Here is a 16,838-nt window from a genome sequence, read left to right on the forward strand (position 1 = left end):
CATGACGCACCTCTGTCACAACACATTGTTGAATATATGCACTATATTGATGATGTCTTCCTTCTATGGGATGGTACAGAAGGAGCACAAGAAGAGATGGGGGAGCACAATGTGAGAGGAATAAGCTTTCTTTCGCTGATAGTCAATGTGGTATTTAAACCTCCATTGATCCCTCAGAGGAAGATCGGACAACTCCTTGGATGAGGAGCTTACATATGTGTGTATTGTCACAGGGGTGAATATGTAAATAACTAAATAAATAAATAAATAACTTACACGGCCTTGTGTAAGTTGTATCCCATCAAGGTTTCTTTCTTTCTTGCTTCTGGATGGTAGAACTTCTTCCTTCCTGGTCTTTTTTCCTTCTTTACTTCTCTCTGCGTCCTTGATGCTTCTTGTTTCGATAGGTGGACTCTTCACTGTGATTCGCCTCTCATGTGGATGTGAATGCAAACAATAAAGGAAGGCAGTTAGGTATATATAAACACAGGTCAGCTGCTGGATAAAGCAATATAATACTGCTTGTGACAAATATTGATGGGTAGTGCTCCACTCACACGGCCTAATGTGAGTGATCTGGGGAATAAAATCAAAGAAGCTGATAGTGCTTCTATAGGGGAAGATATAGCAGCAAGAGGAAAGTCTTGATGGTTGGTGGGAACAAAGTCTCTTATCTCCGCGTCCGGTTGAAGAGTGTTTCCACAGCACCTCTTGTTCCTCTCTCAATGCTGCACAATTCCAGTGACGAAGAGCTACGCGTTTCGCCCTGAACAGGGCTTCCTCAGGCTCATGGAAAGTGGAGTGGCTGGGTTCTAGTCCCCTTAAATAGACCCAGTTTTAATCCTTCGTGATTTTTCAATTAATTTCAGGCTTCCTGCATGTCGGAGATCCGCCATCTTGGTTTTTGCTCGCGCTTCCTGACTTGGGCGCCTGGTGTCACGTCAGCTGCTCGCGCCTACTTGGTTGAAAATATTTCAACGTGGGTTACTGCGCATGCGCGCTGTCGGTCGTTTCGTAGTCCCATAGTCATTTAAAATGATCTTTCTCATATTTTTGCAGTGGGTGGTCATATTGATCGATCCTTATCATTCTCGTATTTAGATAGGTGTTCTAAAATATATAGACAGGTGTTTGTGCACATCCGTCATTGGGGGGCATACAGTGCATAACTTAATGGTAGCAAAATATATCACGCATAATACAGAATACATAATAATTAATAAATGAGTGATTCTATTGAAGTGTAGATTAATATGTTATGTTGCATATTGATATGGTATTGATATCAATCCAATTGTTTTACTATTTAATCTGATTGATGTATTGTTGTGACAGTCTTAGAACATATCGCATAATATTAAAAATGAGATTTCGTATAGGATCAGTGCATGGTGGGTTAAAAACAATATATCAATAAAAGTTGATGCTATATTGGCATTTTATCAAATTGCCAAGATGGCTTTAGATGTTATATATAGAACACATATTTGTCATATTAGATATTGATCACAGTAAATTTTTAAATTTTAGAATAAATAAAAATTTGATACATATTAAAACATTTTAAAATATATTAAAATATACTAAATTTTAAAAGGTTTAAGAATGCGTCTAAAAAAAGGGTAACATACAGAAAGTACAGTAATTTCAGCAATAGAGAAGGGGTATATCCCGACTCTGTATACATCCCTACTGGTGTCGGCTGTTTGGATAGAGGATACCCTAATATAGTTGGCCTATCATACCTGATTTCTGGTATGCGGAGTGGTTCTCACACATGACTCTATATACATGCTTGGTTGAGAAAAAGTCGTTACATAAAGGCCCCCAGATCTATGTCAATGTTCATCCCCCTTGGTGTCAATGTTTTTAATTTGTAAATCCAGAATGTTTCACGTTGGCATAGTTTACGCAGCCTGTCCCCCCCTCTCCAGTGGGCATCCACTCTCTCAATCCCTTTATAGGTTAGAGCTCCTGGATTGCCCCCATGGGCCAGGCTGAAGTGTCTGGAAACACTGTGTGTCATTAGCTGCTTTCGAATATTGCCCATGTGTTCCAGCACGCGGATTCGCAAAGGTCTTGTCGTACGCCCCACGTACTGGAGACCGCATGGGCATGACAGGAGGTATACAATGTGATCTGTGCGGCAGTTAAGGTTTTGTTTAATTTTGAAAACTTCTTTTGTGACGTTGGAGGTAAATTCCGTTCTCTCTCCTTTGGTTACTTGTTTACATGCCTTACAACCAAAGCAACTGAAAAAACCTATTGGTGAAGGTAGCCAATTCTGGTTTTTAGTCACTTCCCCTTTCTTGAAGACACTAGGGGCTAATTTTGATTTTATACAAGGGGCTTTTCTGAAGATAACTCTTGGGACGTCTGGTATGTGGTTTTTCAGAACAGTGTCTGTTTGTACCACATGCCAGTGTCGTTTGATAATATGTTTTATCTTGTTGGCATCTGAGTTATATGTGGTGATAAATGGTGTGTTAAAATCAGTACTTTTAACTTTAACATTCGTTCTCAATAGATCACTACGTATTAATTTATTCGTTTTTTCTATTGCTGAGTTTATAAGTTTTGGCTCATACCCTCTGTCCTTGAATCTCCCCTCTAATACCTGGGCTTGTTCCTTAAATGTATTATCGTCTGTGCAATTCCTTTTTATACGCCTAAATTGGCCATAGGGTATATTTTGAAGCCATTTCTTATGGTGGCAACTTGTTGTAAGTAAAAAATTATTGGCATCAGTGGGTTTAAAAAATGTTTTGGTCTTAATGGCTGAATGGTCTGTGTAAATAGTTAAGTCTAAAAAATTAATATTCGTTTTACTGTGTTCAGATGTAAACTCCAAATTTACGTCGTTGTCGTTTATGTACCTAATGAAATTTAATAGTTCCGTCTCTTCCCCCTTCCAGATAAAAAGTACATCGTCTATATACCTGTGCCAGGAGACCAGGTTTGCGCTGTATGGATGCGTGGTCCAAATATTCGCTTCCTCCCAGTCCGCCAAAAACATGTTGGCGTAACTGGGGGCAAACCTGGTCCCCATCGCGGTTCCGCACAGTTGGAGGTAAAAAAGACCGTTGAACCAGAAAGCGTTATGGGTTAAAATAAACTTAATACTGTCGGTTATAAAATTGCGCTGATCTTCTAAAATTGAGCTATCCTTCATAATGATTCTATCGACTGCTTCGAGACCATCCCTGTGTCTGATACTTGTGTACAGGGATTTAACGTCGCATGTTGCCAGTATGAAGTCATCTTGCCACTCTATGTCTTTGAGTATGTTTATAACCTGGGTTGTGTCCTTGAGGTATGACCGGCCCTCCGTCGCATATTTTTGTAGGAAATGATCAAGGTACTCTGACAGGTTTTGTGTTAGTGATCCGATGCCTGATATAATAGGCCTGCCTGGCGGGGTTTCTAAACACTTATGTACCTTTGGCAGGAAGTAGAATACGGGTAGGATAGGGTTATCCTGATGGATATACTCCCACTCCTTGTCGTTGAGGATCCCCAAATCCTTACCTTTGCCTAAGATGATGTCTAATTCATACTTGTGGGCCCTTGTTGGATTCTGAGTTAATTCCTTGTATGTGGACGTGTCTCCCAGGATTCTGTTCGCCTCTAAGAGGTAATATTCCGTGTCCATCACTACCACCCCGCCGCCCTTGTCAGCTGGTTTGATAGTGATGGACCTGTTCTCAGATAATTCTTCAAGTGCTTGTTTCTCATTTTTACTTAGATTATCTCTAAATTTCCCTTTATTTGTAGTTAATTTCTCGAGGTCTTCTAGGATCAACTGATGGTAGACCTCTAGCTGATGTCCCTTGCTACCTGTGGGGTTAAACTTTGATTTTGCTCTTAGCTTTGAGTGTGTGAATTGGTCTGTCTCCTTTTCTGTTATTACCACTGGGGTAGTGTTGATCGTATCTCTAGTCTGAGCGTCCTTGTTTAGAAAAAACCTCTTCATGGTCATTTGCCTCAAAAATTTGTTTGCGTCCATGAACATGTTAAAACCACTTGGTCTAGTTGCTGGTGCGAAGTTAAGGCCCCGTGCTATTAGACTTAGTTGTGTATCTGTTAATTGAGTTTTGCTAATGTTGAAGACCCCTTTCACTTCGTTTGCTTCTTTTGTGGGCCTCCTTCTACCTCTCTTTCCTCTCTTTCTCTTTTTTTCCCTTGTTTCCTTTCCTCTGTCCCTGGGTCTGCCGAAATTAATGGTTTGTGTTTCGACATGTGGGGGTGTGGTGTGCCCTGTTCTAAAAAAGCCACCGTGGCCCCCTTTTTGGTGCGTTCCCATACTGGGCTTCTATTTGGTGACCTGCTTGGACGCCTAACCCTCTCTGTTTCCCTTTCTCTCCGTCTTGAATGTTCCCTCCTTTCCCTGTGTTCCTCCCTCCCTCCTCTCCATCCTTGTCTTTCCCCTCTTGCTTCCCTATCATAATGGGGTCTGTGGCCCCAACCGTGATGTCCCTCTCGACCCTGATAGTCTCTACGGTGGTATTCCCCTCTATCTCTATAGTCAGATCTTCTCTCCCCTTCCCAATAGTGTCTGGGCCTCTCCTGATGGTAATATCTATTGGTGTCGTTTACCTCTTGCTCCTTAGGTGGTCTCCTATCTTTTCCTTGTTTTCTATCTGTGTGTTTTTCTGGACTCCCTTTGTTAGTCCTGTTTGGTGGGTGGTCGTTAGTTTGGGTTTCTGTCCTCACATGATTTGTTGGGTTGCATTCTGTGGAGTTAAGTCTGGGTCTTCTCGGTGTGTGTGTACTGCCATCCCTACCTTTTTCATTAGGTTTAATTTGGCCACTTTTGTCCCATTTTTTATTGAGGCCCTCTTTATAATCTTCTTCATCTCTTTTAAATTTTATGTTTTTCGAAATTTCAAGGCTCCTCTCTAAGGTGTCTATTTCTCCTGAGAGTTTTTTGTTCCTATCTTTGAATGTGGGACAATGTTTCAGTGGTTCTAGTTTTATTCTTATTTCATTAATCTCCTCATCCAATGTTTTGAGGGTGCATTGATGGTGTTCTATTAAAAGTTTCATAAGGTCATTACCACATGTGTCTAAAATTGTTTCCCACCTCACTGTGAACTCTATCTCGTGTAAATCGAAGGAGGGTTTTTTACTTACTCGTAATCCCCGTGGCACCCTTTTAACTTTAATGTATTCTTCTAAATATGCCATGTCCAATACTTTCCTGATTTCTTTTTTTAGTAGTTTGTCTAATAAATCAAATTCTTCATTGACAATTTCTGAATCTTTTTTCTTCTCTGTAATTTTCATTCTATTGGCCATGTCCTTACCTCTTAGCAATCTTTTCTCAAAGATGCTGAGGGTAATTTCTGTGGTATCAGTTTCTATTTCTGTGGTGTCTACTTCGATTTCTACGGTGTCCATCTCTGGTTCTAAATCTATTAGTTCTGAGTCCATAATTAGTGGCTCAGGTAATGTCTGATAGGCCAGAGAGTGAGAGGAGCTGCCTACGAGTGGTGTGGATAATAGAGAAGTTGTAGTGTGGTACTCGGGCGCTTGCTCTAACCGTTGTTTATTATTAGATATATATATCTTATTGGGAATAAGAAATAAGAAGGGTATGGTACAACCTTTTTGATGTTCTCTTAAAGGATCCTCTTGTGACTCAAAATACCCCAAAAAAAGGTCTATCCCTGACCCTAGATAGATATGGAACACAAGAAGAGATGGGGGAGCACAATGTGAGAGGAATAAGCTTTCTTTCGCTGATAGTCAATGTGGTATTTAAACCTCCATTGATCCCTCAGAGGAAGATCGGACAACTCCTTGGATGAGGAGCTTACATATGTGTGTATTGTCACAGGGGTGAATATGTAAATAACTAAATAAATAAATAAATAACTTACACGGCCTTGTGTAAGTTGTATCCCATCAAGGTTTCTTTCTTTCTTGCTTCTGGATGGTAGAACTTCTTCCTTCCTGGTCTTTTTTCCTTCTTTACTTCTCTCTGCGTCCTTGATGCTTCTTGTTTCGATAGGTGGACTCTTCACTGTGATTCGCCTCTCATGTGGATGTGAATACAAAGATATTACCATCAGGAGAGGCCCAGACACTATTGGGAAGGGGAGAGAAGATCTGACTATAGAGATAGAGGGGAATACCACCGTAGAGACTATCAGGGTCGAGAGGGACATCACGGTTGGGGCCACAGACCCCATTATGATAGGGAAGCAAGAGGGGAAAGACAAGGATGGAGAGGAGGGAGGGAGGAACACAGGGAAAGGAGGGAACATTCAAGACGGAGAGAAAGGGAAACAGAGAGGGTTAGGCGTCCAAGCAGGTCACCAAATAGAAGCCCAGTATGGGAACGCACCAAAAAGGGGGCCACGGTGGCTTTTTTAGAACAGGGCACACCACACCCCCACATGTCGAAACACAAACCATTAATTTCGGCAGACCCAGGGACAGAGGAAAGGAAACAAGGGAAAAAAAGAGAAAGAGAGGAAAGAGAGGTAGAAGGAGGCCCACAAAAGAAGCAAACGAAGTGAAAGGGGTCTTCAACATTAGCAAAACTCAATTAACAGATACACAACTAAGTCTAATAGCACGGGGCCTTAACTTCGCACCAGCAACTAGACCAAGTGGTTTTAACATGTTCATGGACGCAAACAAATTTTTGAGGCAAATGACCATGAAGAGGTTTTTTCTAAACAAGGACGCTCAGACTAGAGATACGATCAACACTACCCCAGTGGTAATAACAGAAAAGGAGACAGACCAATTCACACACTCAAAGCTAAGAGCAAAATCAAAGTTTAACCCCACAGGTAGCAAGGGACATCAGCTAGAGGTCTACCATCAGTTGATCCTAGAAGACCTCGAGAAATTAACAACAAATAAAGGGAAATTTAGAGATAATCTAAGTAAAAATGAGAAACAAGCACTTGAAGAATTATCTGAGAACAGGTCCATCACTATCAAACCAGCTGACAAGGGCGGCGGGGTGGTAGTGATGGACACGGAATATTACCTCTTAGAGGCGAACAGAATCCTGGGAGACACGTCCACATACAAGGAATTAACTCAGAATCCAACAAGGGCCCACAAGTATGAATTAGACATCATCTTAGGCAAAGGTAAGGATTTGGGGATCCTCAACGACAAGGAGTGGGAGTATATCCATCAGGATAACCCTATCCTACCCGTATTCTACTTCCTGCCAAAGGTACATAAGTGTTTAGAAACCCCGCCAGGCAGGCCTATTATATCAGGCATCGGATCACTAACACAAAACCTGTCAGAGTACCTTGATCATTTCCTACAAAAATATGCGACGGAGGGCCGGTCATACCTCAAGGACACAACCCAGGTTATAAACATACTCAAAGACATAGAGTGGCAAGATGACTTCATACTGGCAACATGCGACGTTAAATCCCTGTACACAAGTATCAGACACAGGGATGGTCTCGAAGCAGTCGATAGAATCATTATGAAGGATAGCTCAATTTTAGAAGATCAGCGCAATTTTATAACCGACAGTATTAAGTTTATTTTAACCCATAACGCTTTCTGGTTCAACGGTCTTTTTTACCTCCAACTGTGCGGAACCGCGATGGGGACCAGGTTTGCCCCCAGTTACGCCAACATGTTTTTGGCGGACTGGGAGGAAGCGAATATTTGGACCACGCATCCATACAGCGCAAACCTGGTCTCCTGGCACAGGTATATAGACGATGTACTTTTTATCTGGAAGGGGGAAGAGACGGAACTATTAAATTTCATTAGGTACATAAACGACAACGACGTAAATTTGGAGTTTACATCTGAACACAGTAAAACGAATATTAATTTTTTAGACTTAACTATTTACACAGACCATTCAGCCATTAAGACCAAAACATTTTTTAAACCCACTGATGCCAATAATTTTTTACTTACAACAAGTTGCCACCATAAGAAATGGCTTCAAAATATACCCTATGGCCAATTTAGGCGTATAAAAAGGAATTGCACAGACGATAATACATTTAAGGAACAAGCCCAGGTATTAGAGGGGAGATTCAAGGACAGAGGGTATGAGCCAAAACTTATAAAATCAGCAATAGAAAAAACGAATAAATTAATACGTAGTGATCTATTGAGAACGAATGTTAAAGTTAAAAGTACTGATTTTAACACACCATTTATCTCCACATATAACTCAGATGCCAACAAGATACAACATATTATCAAACGACACTGGCATGTGGTACAAACAGACCCTGTTCTGAAAAACCACATACCAGACGTCCCAAGAGTTATCTTCAGAAAAGCCCCTTGTATAAAATCAAAATTAGCCCCTAGTGTCTTCAAGAAAGGGGAAGTGACTAAAAACCAGAATTGGCTACCTTCGCCAATAGGTTTTTTCAGTTGCTTTGGTTGTAAGGCATGTAAACAAGTAACCAAAGGAGAGAGAACGGAATTTACCTCCAACGTCACAAAAGAAGTTTTCAAAATTAAACAAAACCTTAACTGCCGCACAGATCACATTGTATACCTCCTGTCATGCCCATGCGGTCTCCAGTACGTGGGGCGTACGACAAGACCTTTGCGAATCCGCGTGCTGGAACACATGGGCAATATTCGAAAGCAGCTAATGACACACAGTGTTTCCAGACACTTCAGCCTGGCCCATGGGGGCAATCCAGGAGCTCTAACCTATAAAGGGATTGAGAGAGTGGATGCCCACTGGAGAGGGGGGGACAGGCTGCGTAAACTATGCCAACGTGAAACATTCTGGATTTACAAATTAAAAACATTGACACCAAGGGGGATGAACATTGACATAGATCTGGGGGCCTTTATGTAATGACTTTTTCTCAACCAAGCATGTATATAGAGTCATGTGTGAGAACCACTCCGCATACCAGAAATCAGGTATGATAGGCCAACTATATTAGGGTATCCTCTATCCAAACAGCCGACACCAGTAGGGATGTATACAGAGTCGGGATATACCCCTTCTCTATTGCTGAAATTACTGTACTTTCTGTATGTTACCCTTTTTTTAGACGCATTCTTAAACCTTTTAAAATTTAGTATATTTTAATATATTTTAAAATGTTTTAATATGTATCAAATTTTTATTTATTCTAAAATTTAAAAATTTACTGTGATCAATATCTAATATGACAAATATGTGTTCTATATATAACATCTAAAGCCATCTTGGCAATTTGATAAAATGCCAATATAGCATCAACTTTTATTGATATATTGTTTTTAACCCACCATGCACTGATCCTATACGAAATCTCATTTTTAATATTATGCGATATGTTCTAAGACTGTCACAACAATACATCAATCAGATTAAATAGTAAAACAATTGGATTGATATCAATACCATATCAATATGCAACATAACATATTAATCTACACTTCAATAGAATCACTCATTTATTAATTATTATGTATTCTGTATTATGCGTGATATATTTTGCTACCATTAAGTTATGCACTGTATGCCCCCCAATGACGGATGTGCACAAACACCTGTCTATATATTTTAGAACACCTATCTAAATACGAGAATGATAAGGATCGATCAATATGACCACCCACTGCAAAAATATGAGAAAGATCATTTTAAATGACTATGGGACTACGAAACGACCGACAGCGCGCATGCGCAGTAACCCACGTTGAAATATTTTCAACCAAGTAGGCGCGAGCAGCTGACGTGACACCAGGCGCCCAAGTCAGGAAGCGCGAGCAAAAACCAAGATGGCGGATCTCCGACATGCAGGAAGCCTGAAATTAATTGAAAAATCACGAAGGATTAAAACTGGGTCTATTTAAGGGGACTAGAACCCAGCCACTCCACTTTCCATGAGCCTGAGGAAGCCCTGTTCAGGGCGAAACGCGTAGCTCTTCGTCACTGGAATTGTGCAGCATTGAGAGAGGAACAAGAGGTGCTGTGGAAACACTCTTCAACCGGACGCGGAGATAAGAGACTTTGTTCCCACCAACCATCAAGACTTTCCTCTTGCTGCTATATCTTCCCCTATAGAAGCACTATCAGCTTCTTTGATTTTATTCCCCAGATCACTCACATTAGGCCGTGTGAGTGGAGCACTACCCATCAATATTTGTCACAAGCAGTATTATATTGCTTTATCCAGCAGCTGACCTGTGTTTATATATACCTAACTGCCTTCCTTTATTGTTTGTATTCACATCCACATGAGAGGCGAATCACAGTGAAGAGTCCACCTATCGAAACAAGAAGCATCAAGGACGCAGAGAGAAGTAAAGAAGGAAAAAAGACCAGGAAGGAAGAAGTTCTACCATCCAGAAGCAAGAAAGAAAGAAACCTTGATGGGATACAACTTACACAAGGCCGTGTAAGTTATTTATTTATTTATTTAGTTATTTACATATTCACCCCTGTGACAATACACACATATGTAATCTCCTCATCCAAGGAGTTGTCCGATCTTCCTCTGAGGGATCAATGGAGGTTTAAATACCACATTGACTATCAGCGAAAGAAAGCTTATTCCTCTCACATTGTGCTCCCCCATCTCTTCTTGTGTTCCATATCTATCTAGGGTCAGGGATAGACCTTTTTTTGGGGTATTTTGAGTCACAAGAGGATCCTTTAAGAGAACATCAAAAAGGTTGTACCATACCCTTCTTATTTCTTATTCCCAATAAGATATATATATCTAATAATAAACAACGGTTAGAGCAAGCGCCCGAGTACCACACTACAACTTCATGGTACAGAAGGAGAACTGATTGCATTTGTGGATTATTTTAACCAAATTGCATCCACCATACGGTTCACATTGACCTATAGTCCAAGTAAGGTCGTTTTTCTTGACACAGAAGTATATCTAACTGAAGGAGTACTTCAGACGAGGATACATCAGAAAGATACTGATAAGAATTCACTCCTCCTGGCAACCAGCCATCATCCAATACCTCTTAAGAAAGGGTTACCTTACTCCCAGTTTCTTAGAGTGTGCCGGATTACTAGTGATAGTGGTGAGCGTGATCAAGCCCTTGTGAAAATGTATAAACGCTTTGAGGAGAGGGGCTATGAATGTAAGGACCTTGATGCAGCACTTAAGAGAGCCAAGGATGTCCCCAGAGAACAGCTCCTGCTGCCCTCTTCGAATGCACAGAAGCAAGATAGGTTCCATGTCACTAGTACATTTAGTACTGCATCAAGAATGATTAAGACGTCGATCCAACAACACTGGAATATATTGGCGAATAATGCCACCATTGGCAAGAATTTTGAGCGTCCCCCACTATTTTGCTACAGAAGAGGGCGAAATATCGGCGATACATTAACTAGGGCAGACCCGGTGGAAAAATATGGTAAACCTACAACTTGGCTGAGTAAGAAAAAAGGTGTCTTTAAATGCCATGGATGCACCAACTGCCAATACCTTATTCTTGGCACGTAGTATTCACATCCCCATAGTGGCAAACCACGCCTTATTCAGGACTATATGAACTGTGAAAGTAGATTTGTTGTCTACTTTATCCGGTGCCCTTGCGGACTATATTATGTCGGTAAAACGACGCGCATGCTAAAGGAGCTGATTAGTCTGCATAGATCATCTATTAGGAAGGCATTGGCCGACAACACTGGATTGGAGGACCATAAATTGCAACCAGTGGCGAGGCACTTTAAAAACTTTAAGCATAGCCTTGCAACGCTGAGGTGCATGCCTATTATGCAAGCGCACACGTCCATTCGTGGTGGTGACAGAGGAAAATTATTACTGCAATTGGAAACAAGGCTCATCTATGAACTTGATACTATGGCACCCAGAGGACTTAATGAGGATTTCAAACTGGGTTGCTTTTTGTAGCAACAGTAGTATCACTGTAGGGAGATACATTTATGAGTTAAAGTTGGGGATCCCACTGCCATCTGTCACCTCTGTGTAGTTAGAATTATCCGTTTCTGTATTCATCTTTGAGCTTATTTTTGCCTTATTATGTGACCCCACTTTTGCTCCTTAGCACCCCTTCCCCTCCCTCCTTCCCTTCCTTCCCCTTTTCCCCCCTCCCCCCCCCCCCTTTCCCTCCCTCCATCTTCCCCTTTCCCCTCCCCCCTTTCCCTCCCATCCCCCTTTCCCTCTTCCATTTTCCTCCACTCCCCCTTCCTGTTCCTTCCTTTCCTGTATGTCTGCTTTTTCAACTCTTACAAGCAAATCTGCATTCACTATTCATTTCTCTTGGTAGCATGTTAGAGTGATATTAGTATATTTATTGTTGCACTATTGATAGTGATTTTTATTAATACTGTGCATCTGAAGTATATATTTTCACCTCTTCATGTGTAGCCATGCTGTAAAATGGCTAACAGTCATCTCTCCTGCTGACAGTAAGGCCTGGTAAGTTGTGGTCATGCCAGCAGTAATCATGGAGGTTTGCCCTCATACCCTGGTGAGGTGCCCTATGTATGGATGGGAGTGGTCACATGCTCTGAATCCATGATTAGTGATGTCAGAGTTGTGCCAGCCCCCAGAGGATACATAAGGCACAGCACTGTTCAAAAGTTAGGCTCTGTAAGGAGTGAAGTGGTTAGTGTGGTTAGAGGTTGCGGAGTCATGAGACTGTGACCAGGGACCTGGCACAGGGAAGATATCCCTGTGGAGATAGGGAATCCCTAATCAAAGAGAGACATACCTTTCAAAGGGAAGCAGCTGGATAATTATGTGTGGCTAGGAGACTACTGCGAGGGGCAGCTAGCCCACATCCGTCAATAAAGACGATCCTGTTCAAATATACTCTTGTGTGTAAGTGTGGAGTGATTACAATGAGAGGAGCACCACAGAGGAGTTCCTCACCAGGACCATCCACAAGCGGACGCTGGGATCCTGATGAGGTGGAGGTGCTGCACTGGATCTAGGTAGGACTCAAGTACACTACCTCAGCTGCCTGTCTGGGCGGGCAATCCCCTTACACCATCATGCGGGAGACTCAGGAGTCCTGTTGCCAACAGGTGCACCACCAGACACAACCATGTAATGGGGACTGGTTAGACCACAGGAGCCAATGTGAGATTGGGTGGGTCAGGCTAGGCCAGAAAATCCGTTACACATGTGTTTTTAATACTGCACTTTCACTTTGGTTACAGGACCTGTTGCTTGTGGTGAAGTGACGTCTTCATGTTCGCACGGCTCAGTGCCCCTGCTCCCTATTGCAGTCTGCATCTGCCTACACTCCCATGGTTACAGACGCTTTAGTTGCGTCGCCATGGCAACGGGGGATGCCTTAGAATGACTGGTGTGCTCACTGGCTCCACCCGCAGGCGCACATGTGCGGTGTGTCTGGCATTGATAGCTAAGTGTAAACAGAGGAGTGGTGAGGCTGGGCTGCTGCACAGTGATGACAGGGCTCCCATGCGCCTAGAGTACTCCCGTTTTTAATTACAATCAGCTGGTTCTTGATTATGCACACAGGTGGGTGATGGGTATATATGTTTTCCTTGGGCAGTGTTCTCCAGCACGCCCCTGAGGAAGGTCCTATACAGGACCGAAACGTTGGATTTATATGTGCCTGCTTTTTTTCAAATACACTTTTGCAATATACCTTGAGTGCTGTTTTTTGTCTCCTTGGTGGGACACCTGGTTTCCTGTTATTTTTGTTGAAATATATATATATATATATATGTGTGTGTGTGTGTGTGTGTATATGTGTGTGTGTGTGTGTGTGTGTGTATATATATATGTGTGTGTGTGTGTGTGTGTGTGTGTGTGTGTGTGTGTGTGTGTGTGTGTGTATATATATATATATATATATATATATATATATGGCGGGGGGAAGGGCGGGGGGCGTGGAAAGGCAGGGGGGGCGTGAAAAGGCAAGGGGGGCGTGGAAGGGTGGGGGGGGCAAGGGGCGTGGAAGGGTGGGGGGGCAAGGGGGATGGAAGGGCGGGGGGCATGTAAGGGCGGGGGCGTGGAAGGGCGGGGGCGTTGAAGGGTGGGTGGGGGGGCGTGGAAGGGTGGGGGGGCGTGGAAGGGTGGGGGGGGGCAGGGGGCGTGGAAGGGTGGGGGGGCAAGGGGCGTGGAAGGGTGGGGGGGCAAGGGGCATGGAAGGGTGGGGGGGGCAAGGGGCATGGAAGGGTGGGGGGGGCAAGGGGCATGGAAGGGTGGGGGGGGCAAGGGGCATGGAAGGGTGGGGTGGGCAAGGGGCGTGGAAGGGTGGGGGGGCAAGGGGCGTGGAAGGGTAGGGGGGGCAAGGGTTGTGGAAGGGTGGGGGGGCAAGGGGCATGAAAGGGTGGGTGGCATGGAAGGGCGGGGGCGTGGAAGGGGGGGGGGCGTGGAAGGGGGGGTTGCGGGGGCGTGGAAGGGGGGGGGGCGTGGAAGGGGGGGTTGCGGGGGCGTGGAAGGGGGGGGGGCGTGGAAGGGTGGGGGGCAAGGGGCGTGGAAGGGTGGGTGGGGGGGGCGTGGAAGGGTGGGGGGGGCAAGGGGCGTGGAAGGGTGGGGGGGGGCAAGGGGTGTGGAAGGGTGGGGGGGCGTGGAAGGGTGGGGGGGGCGTGGAAGGGTGGGGGGGGCGTGGAAGGGTGGGGGGGCAAGGGGCATGGAAGGGTTGGGGGGGCAAGGGGCGTGGAAGGGTGGGGGGGGGGCAAGGGGCATGGAAGGGTGGGGGGGGGGCAAGGGGTGTGGAAGGGTGGGGGGGGGGCAAGGGATGGGGGTGTGTGGAAGGGTGGGGGGGGCAAGGGGTGGGGGTGTGTGGGGGGGCTGGGGGCCTGGAAGGGTGGGGGGGGTGTGGAAGGGTGGGGGGTGGGGTGGGGGGGCGTGGAAGGGAGGGGCGAGGGGCGTGGGGGGGGGCGGGGAAGGGTGGGGGGCGTGGAAGGGTGGGGGGGCAAGGGGCGTGGAAGGGTGGGGGGGGCAAGGGGCGTGGAAGGGTGGGGGGGCAAGGGGCGTGGAAGGGTGGGGGGGCGTGGAAGGGTGGGGGGGCAAGGGGTGTGGAAGGGTGGGGGGGGCAAGGGGTGTGGAAGGGTGGGGGGGGCAAGGGGCATGGAAGGGCGGGGGCGTGGAAGGGTGGGGGGGGGTGGGGGCGTGGAAGGGTGGGGGGGGTGGGGGCGTGGAAGGGTGGGGGGGGTGTGGAAGGGTGGTGGGGGCAAGGGGTGTGGAAGGGTGGGGGGGGCAGGGGGGCATGGAAGGGTGGGGGGGGTGGAAGGGTGGGGGGGCAAGGGGCATGGAAGGGTGGGGGGGCAAGGGGCGTGGAAGGGTGGGGGGGCGTGGAAGGGTGGGGGGGCGTGGAAGGGTGGGGGGGGCAAGGGGCATGGAAGGGTGGGGGGGGCAAGGGGTGTGGAAGGGTGGGGGGGGCAAGGGGTGGGGGTGTGTGGAAGGGTGGGGGGGCAAGGGGTGGGGGTGTGTGGAAGGGTGGGGGGGGGCAAGGGGTGGGGGTGGGGGTGTGTGGAAGGGTGGGGGGGGGCAAGGGGTGGGTATGTGTGGAAGGGTGGGGGGGGCAAGGGGTGGGGGTGCGTGGAAGGGTGGGGGGGGCAAGGGGTGGGGGTGTGTGGAAGGGTGGGGGGGGGCAAGGGGTGGGGGGGTGTGGTAGGGTGGGGGGGGGCAAGAGGTGGGGGGGGGGTGGAAGGGTGGGGTGTGGGCGGGGGGGTGTGTGTGGAAGGGTGGGGGGGGTGTGGAAGGGTGGGGGGGGCGTGGAAGGGTGGGGGGGTGTGGAAGGGTGGGGGGGGCAAGGGGCGGGGGTGTGTGGAAGGGCGAGGGGTGTGTGGAAGGGTGGGGGGGTGGAAGGGTGGGGGGTGGGTGGGGGTGTGGAAGGGTGGGGGGGGCAAGGGGCGGGGGTGTGTGGAAGGGCGAGGGGTGTGTGGAAGGGTGGGGGGGTGGAAGGGTGGGGGGTGGGTGGGGGTGTGTGGAAGGGTGGGGGGGTGGAAGGGTGGGGGGTGGGCGGGGGTGTGTGGAAGGGTGGGGGGGTGGAAGGGTGGGGGGTGGGCGGGGGTGTGTGGAAGGGTGGGGTGTGGGGGGCGGGGGTGTGTGGAAGGGTGGGGGGGCATGGAAGGGTGGGGGGGCAAGGGGCAGGGAAGGGTGGGGGGGGCGTGGAAGGGTGGGGGGGGCAAGGGGCGTGGAAGGGTGGGGGGGGCGTGGAAGGGTGTGGGGGGCAAGGGGCGTGGAAGGGTGGGGGGGCGTGGAAGAGTGGGGGGGCAAGGGGCGTGGAAGGGTTGGGGGGGGCAAGGGGCATGGAAGGGTGGGGGGGCAAGGGGCGGGGGTGTGTGGAAGGGCGAGGGGGGTGTGTGGAAGGGTGGGGGGTGGGGGGTGGGCAAGGGGCGTGGAAGGGTGGGGGAGGCAAGGGGCATGGAAGGGTGGGGGGGGCAAGGGGCAGGGGGGGGGTGGAAGGGTGGGTGTGTGGAAGGGTGGGGGGTGGGCGGGGGTGTGTGGAAGGGTGGGGGGTGGGCAAGGGGCGTGGAAGGGTGGGGGGTGGGCAAGGGGCGTGGAAGGGTGGGTGAGGCAAGGGGCGTGGAAGGGTGGGGGGGCAAGGGGTGGGGGGGGGTGTGGAAGGGTGGGGGGTGGTCAAGGGGCATGGAAGGGTGGGGGGGGCAAGGGGCGTGGAAGGTTGGGGGGCAAGGGGCGGGGGGGGCAAGGGGTGGGGGGGTGGAAGGGTGGGGGGGTGGAAGGGCAGGGGTGTGTGGAAGGGTGGGGTGCAAGGGGTGGGGCGTGGAAGGGCGGGGGCGGGGAAGGGTGGGGGGGGGCAAGGGGCGTGGAAGTGTGGGGGGGGCAAGGGGTGGGGGGGCATGGATGGGTGGGGGGGCAAGGGGCATGGAAGGGTGGGGGCAAGGGGCGGGGGGCGTGGAAGGTTGGTGGGGCAAGGGGCGGGGGGGGGCAAGG

This window comes from Ascaphus truei, unplaced genomic scaffold, assembly GCF_040206685.1.
Source record: "Ascaphus truei isolate aAscTru1 unplaced genomic scaffold, aAscTru1.hap1 HAP1_SCAFFOLD_369, whole genome shotgun sequence".
Lineage (NCBI taxonomy): Eukaryota > Metazoa > Chordata > Amphibia > Anura > Ascaphidae > Ascaphus > Ascaphus truei.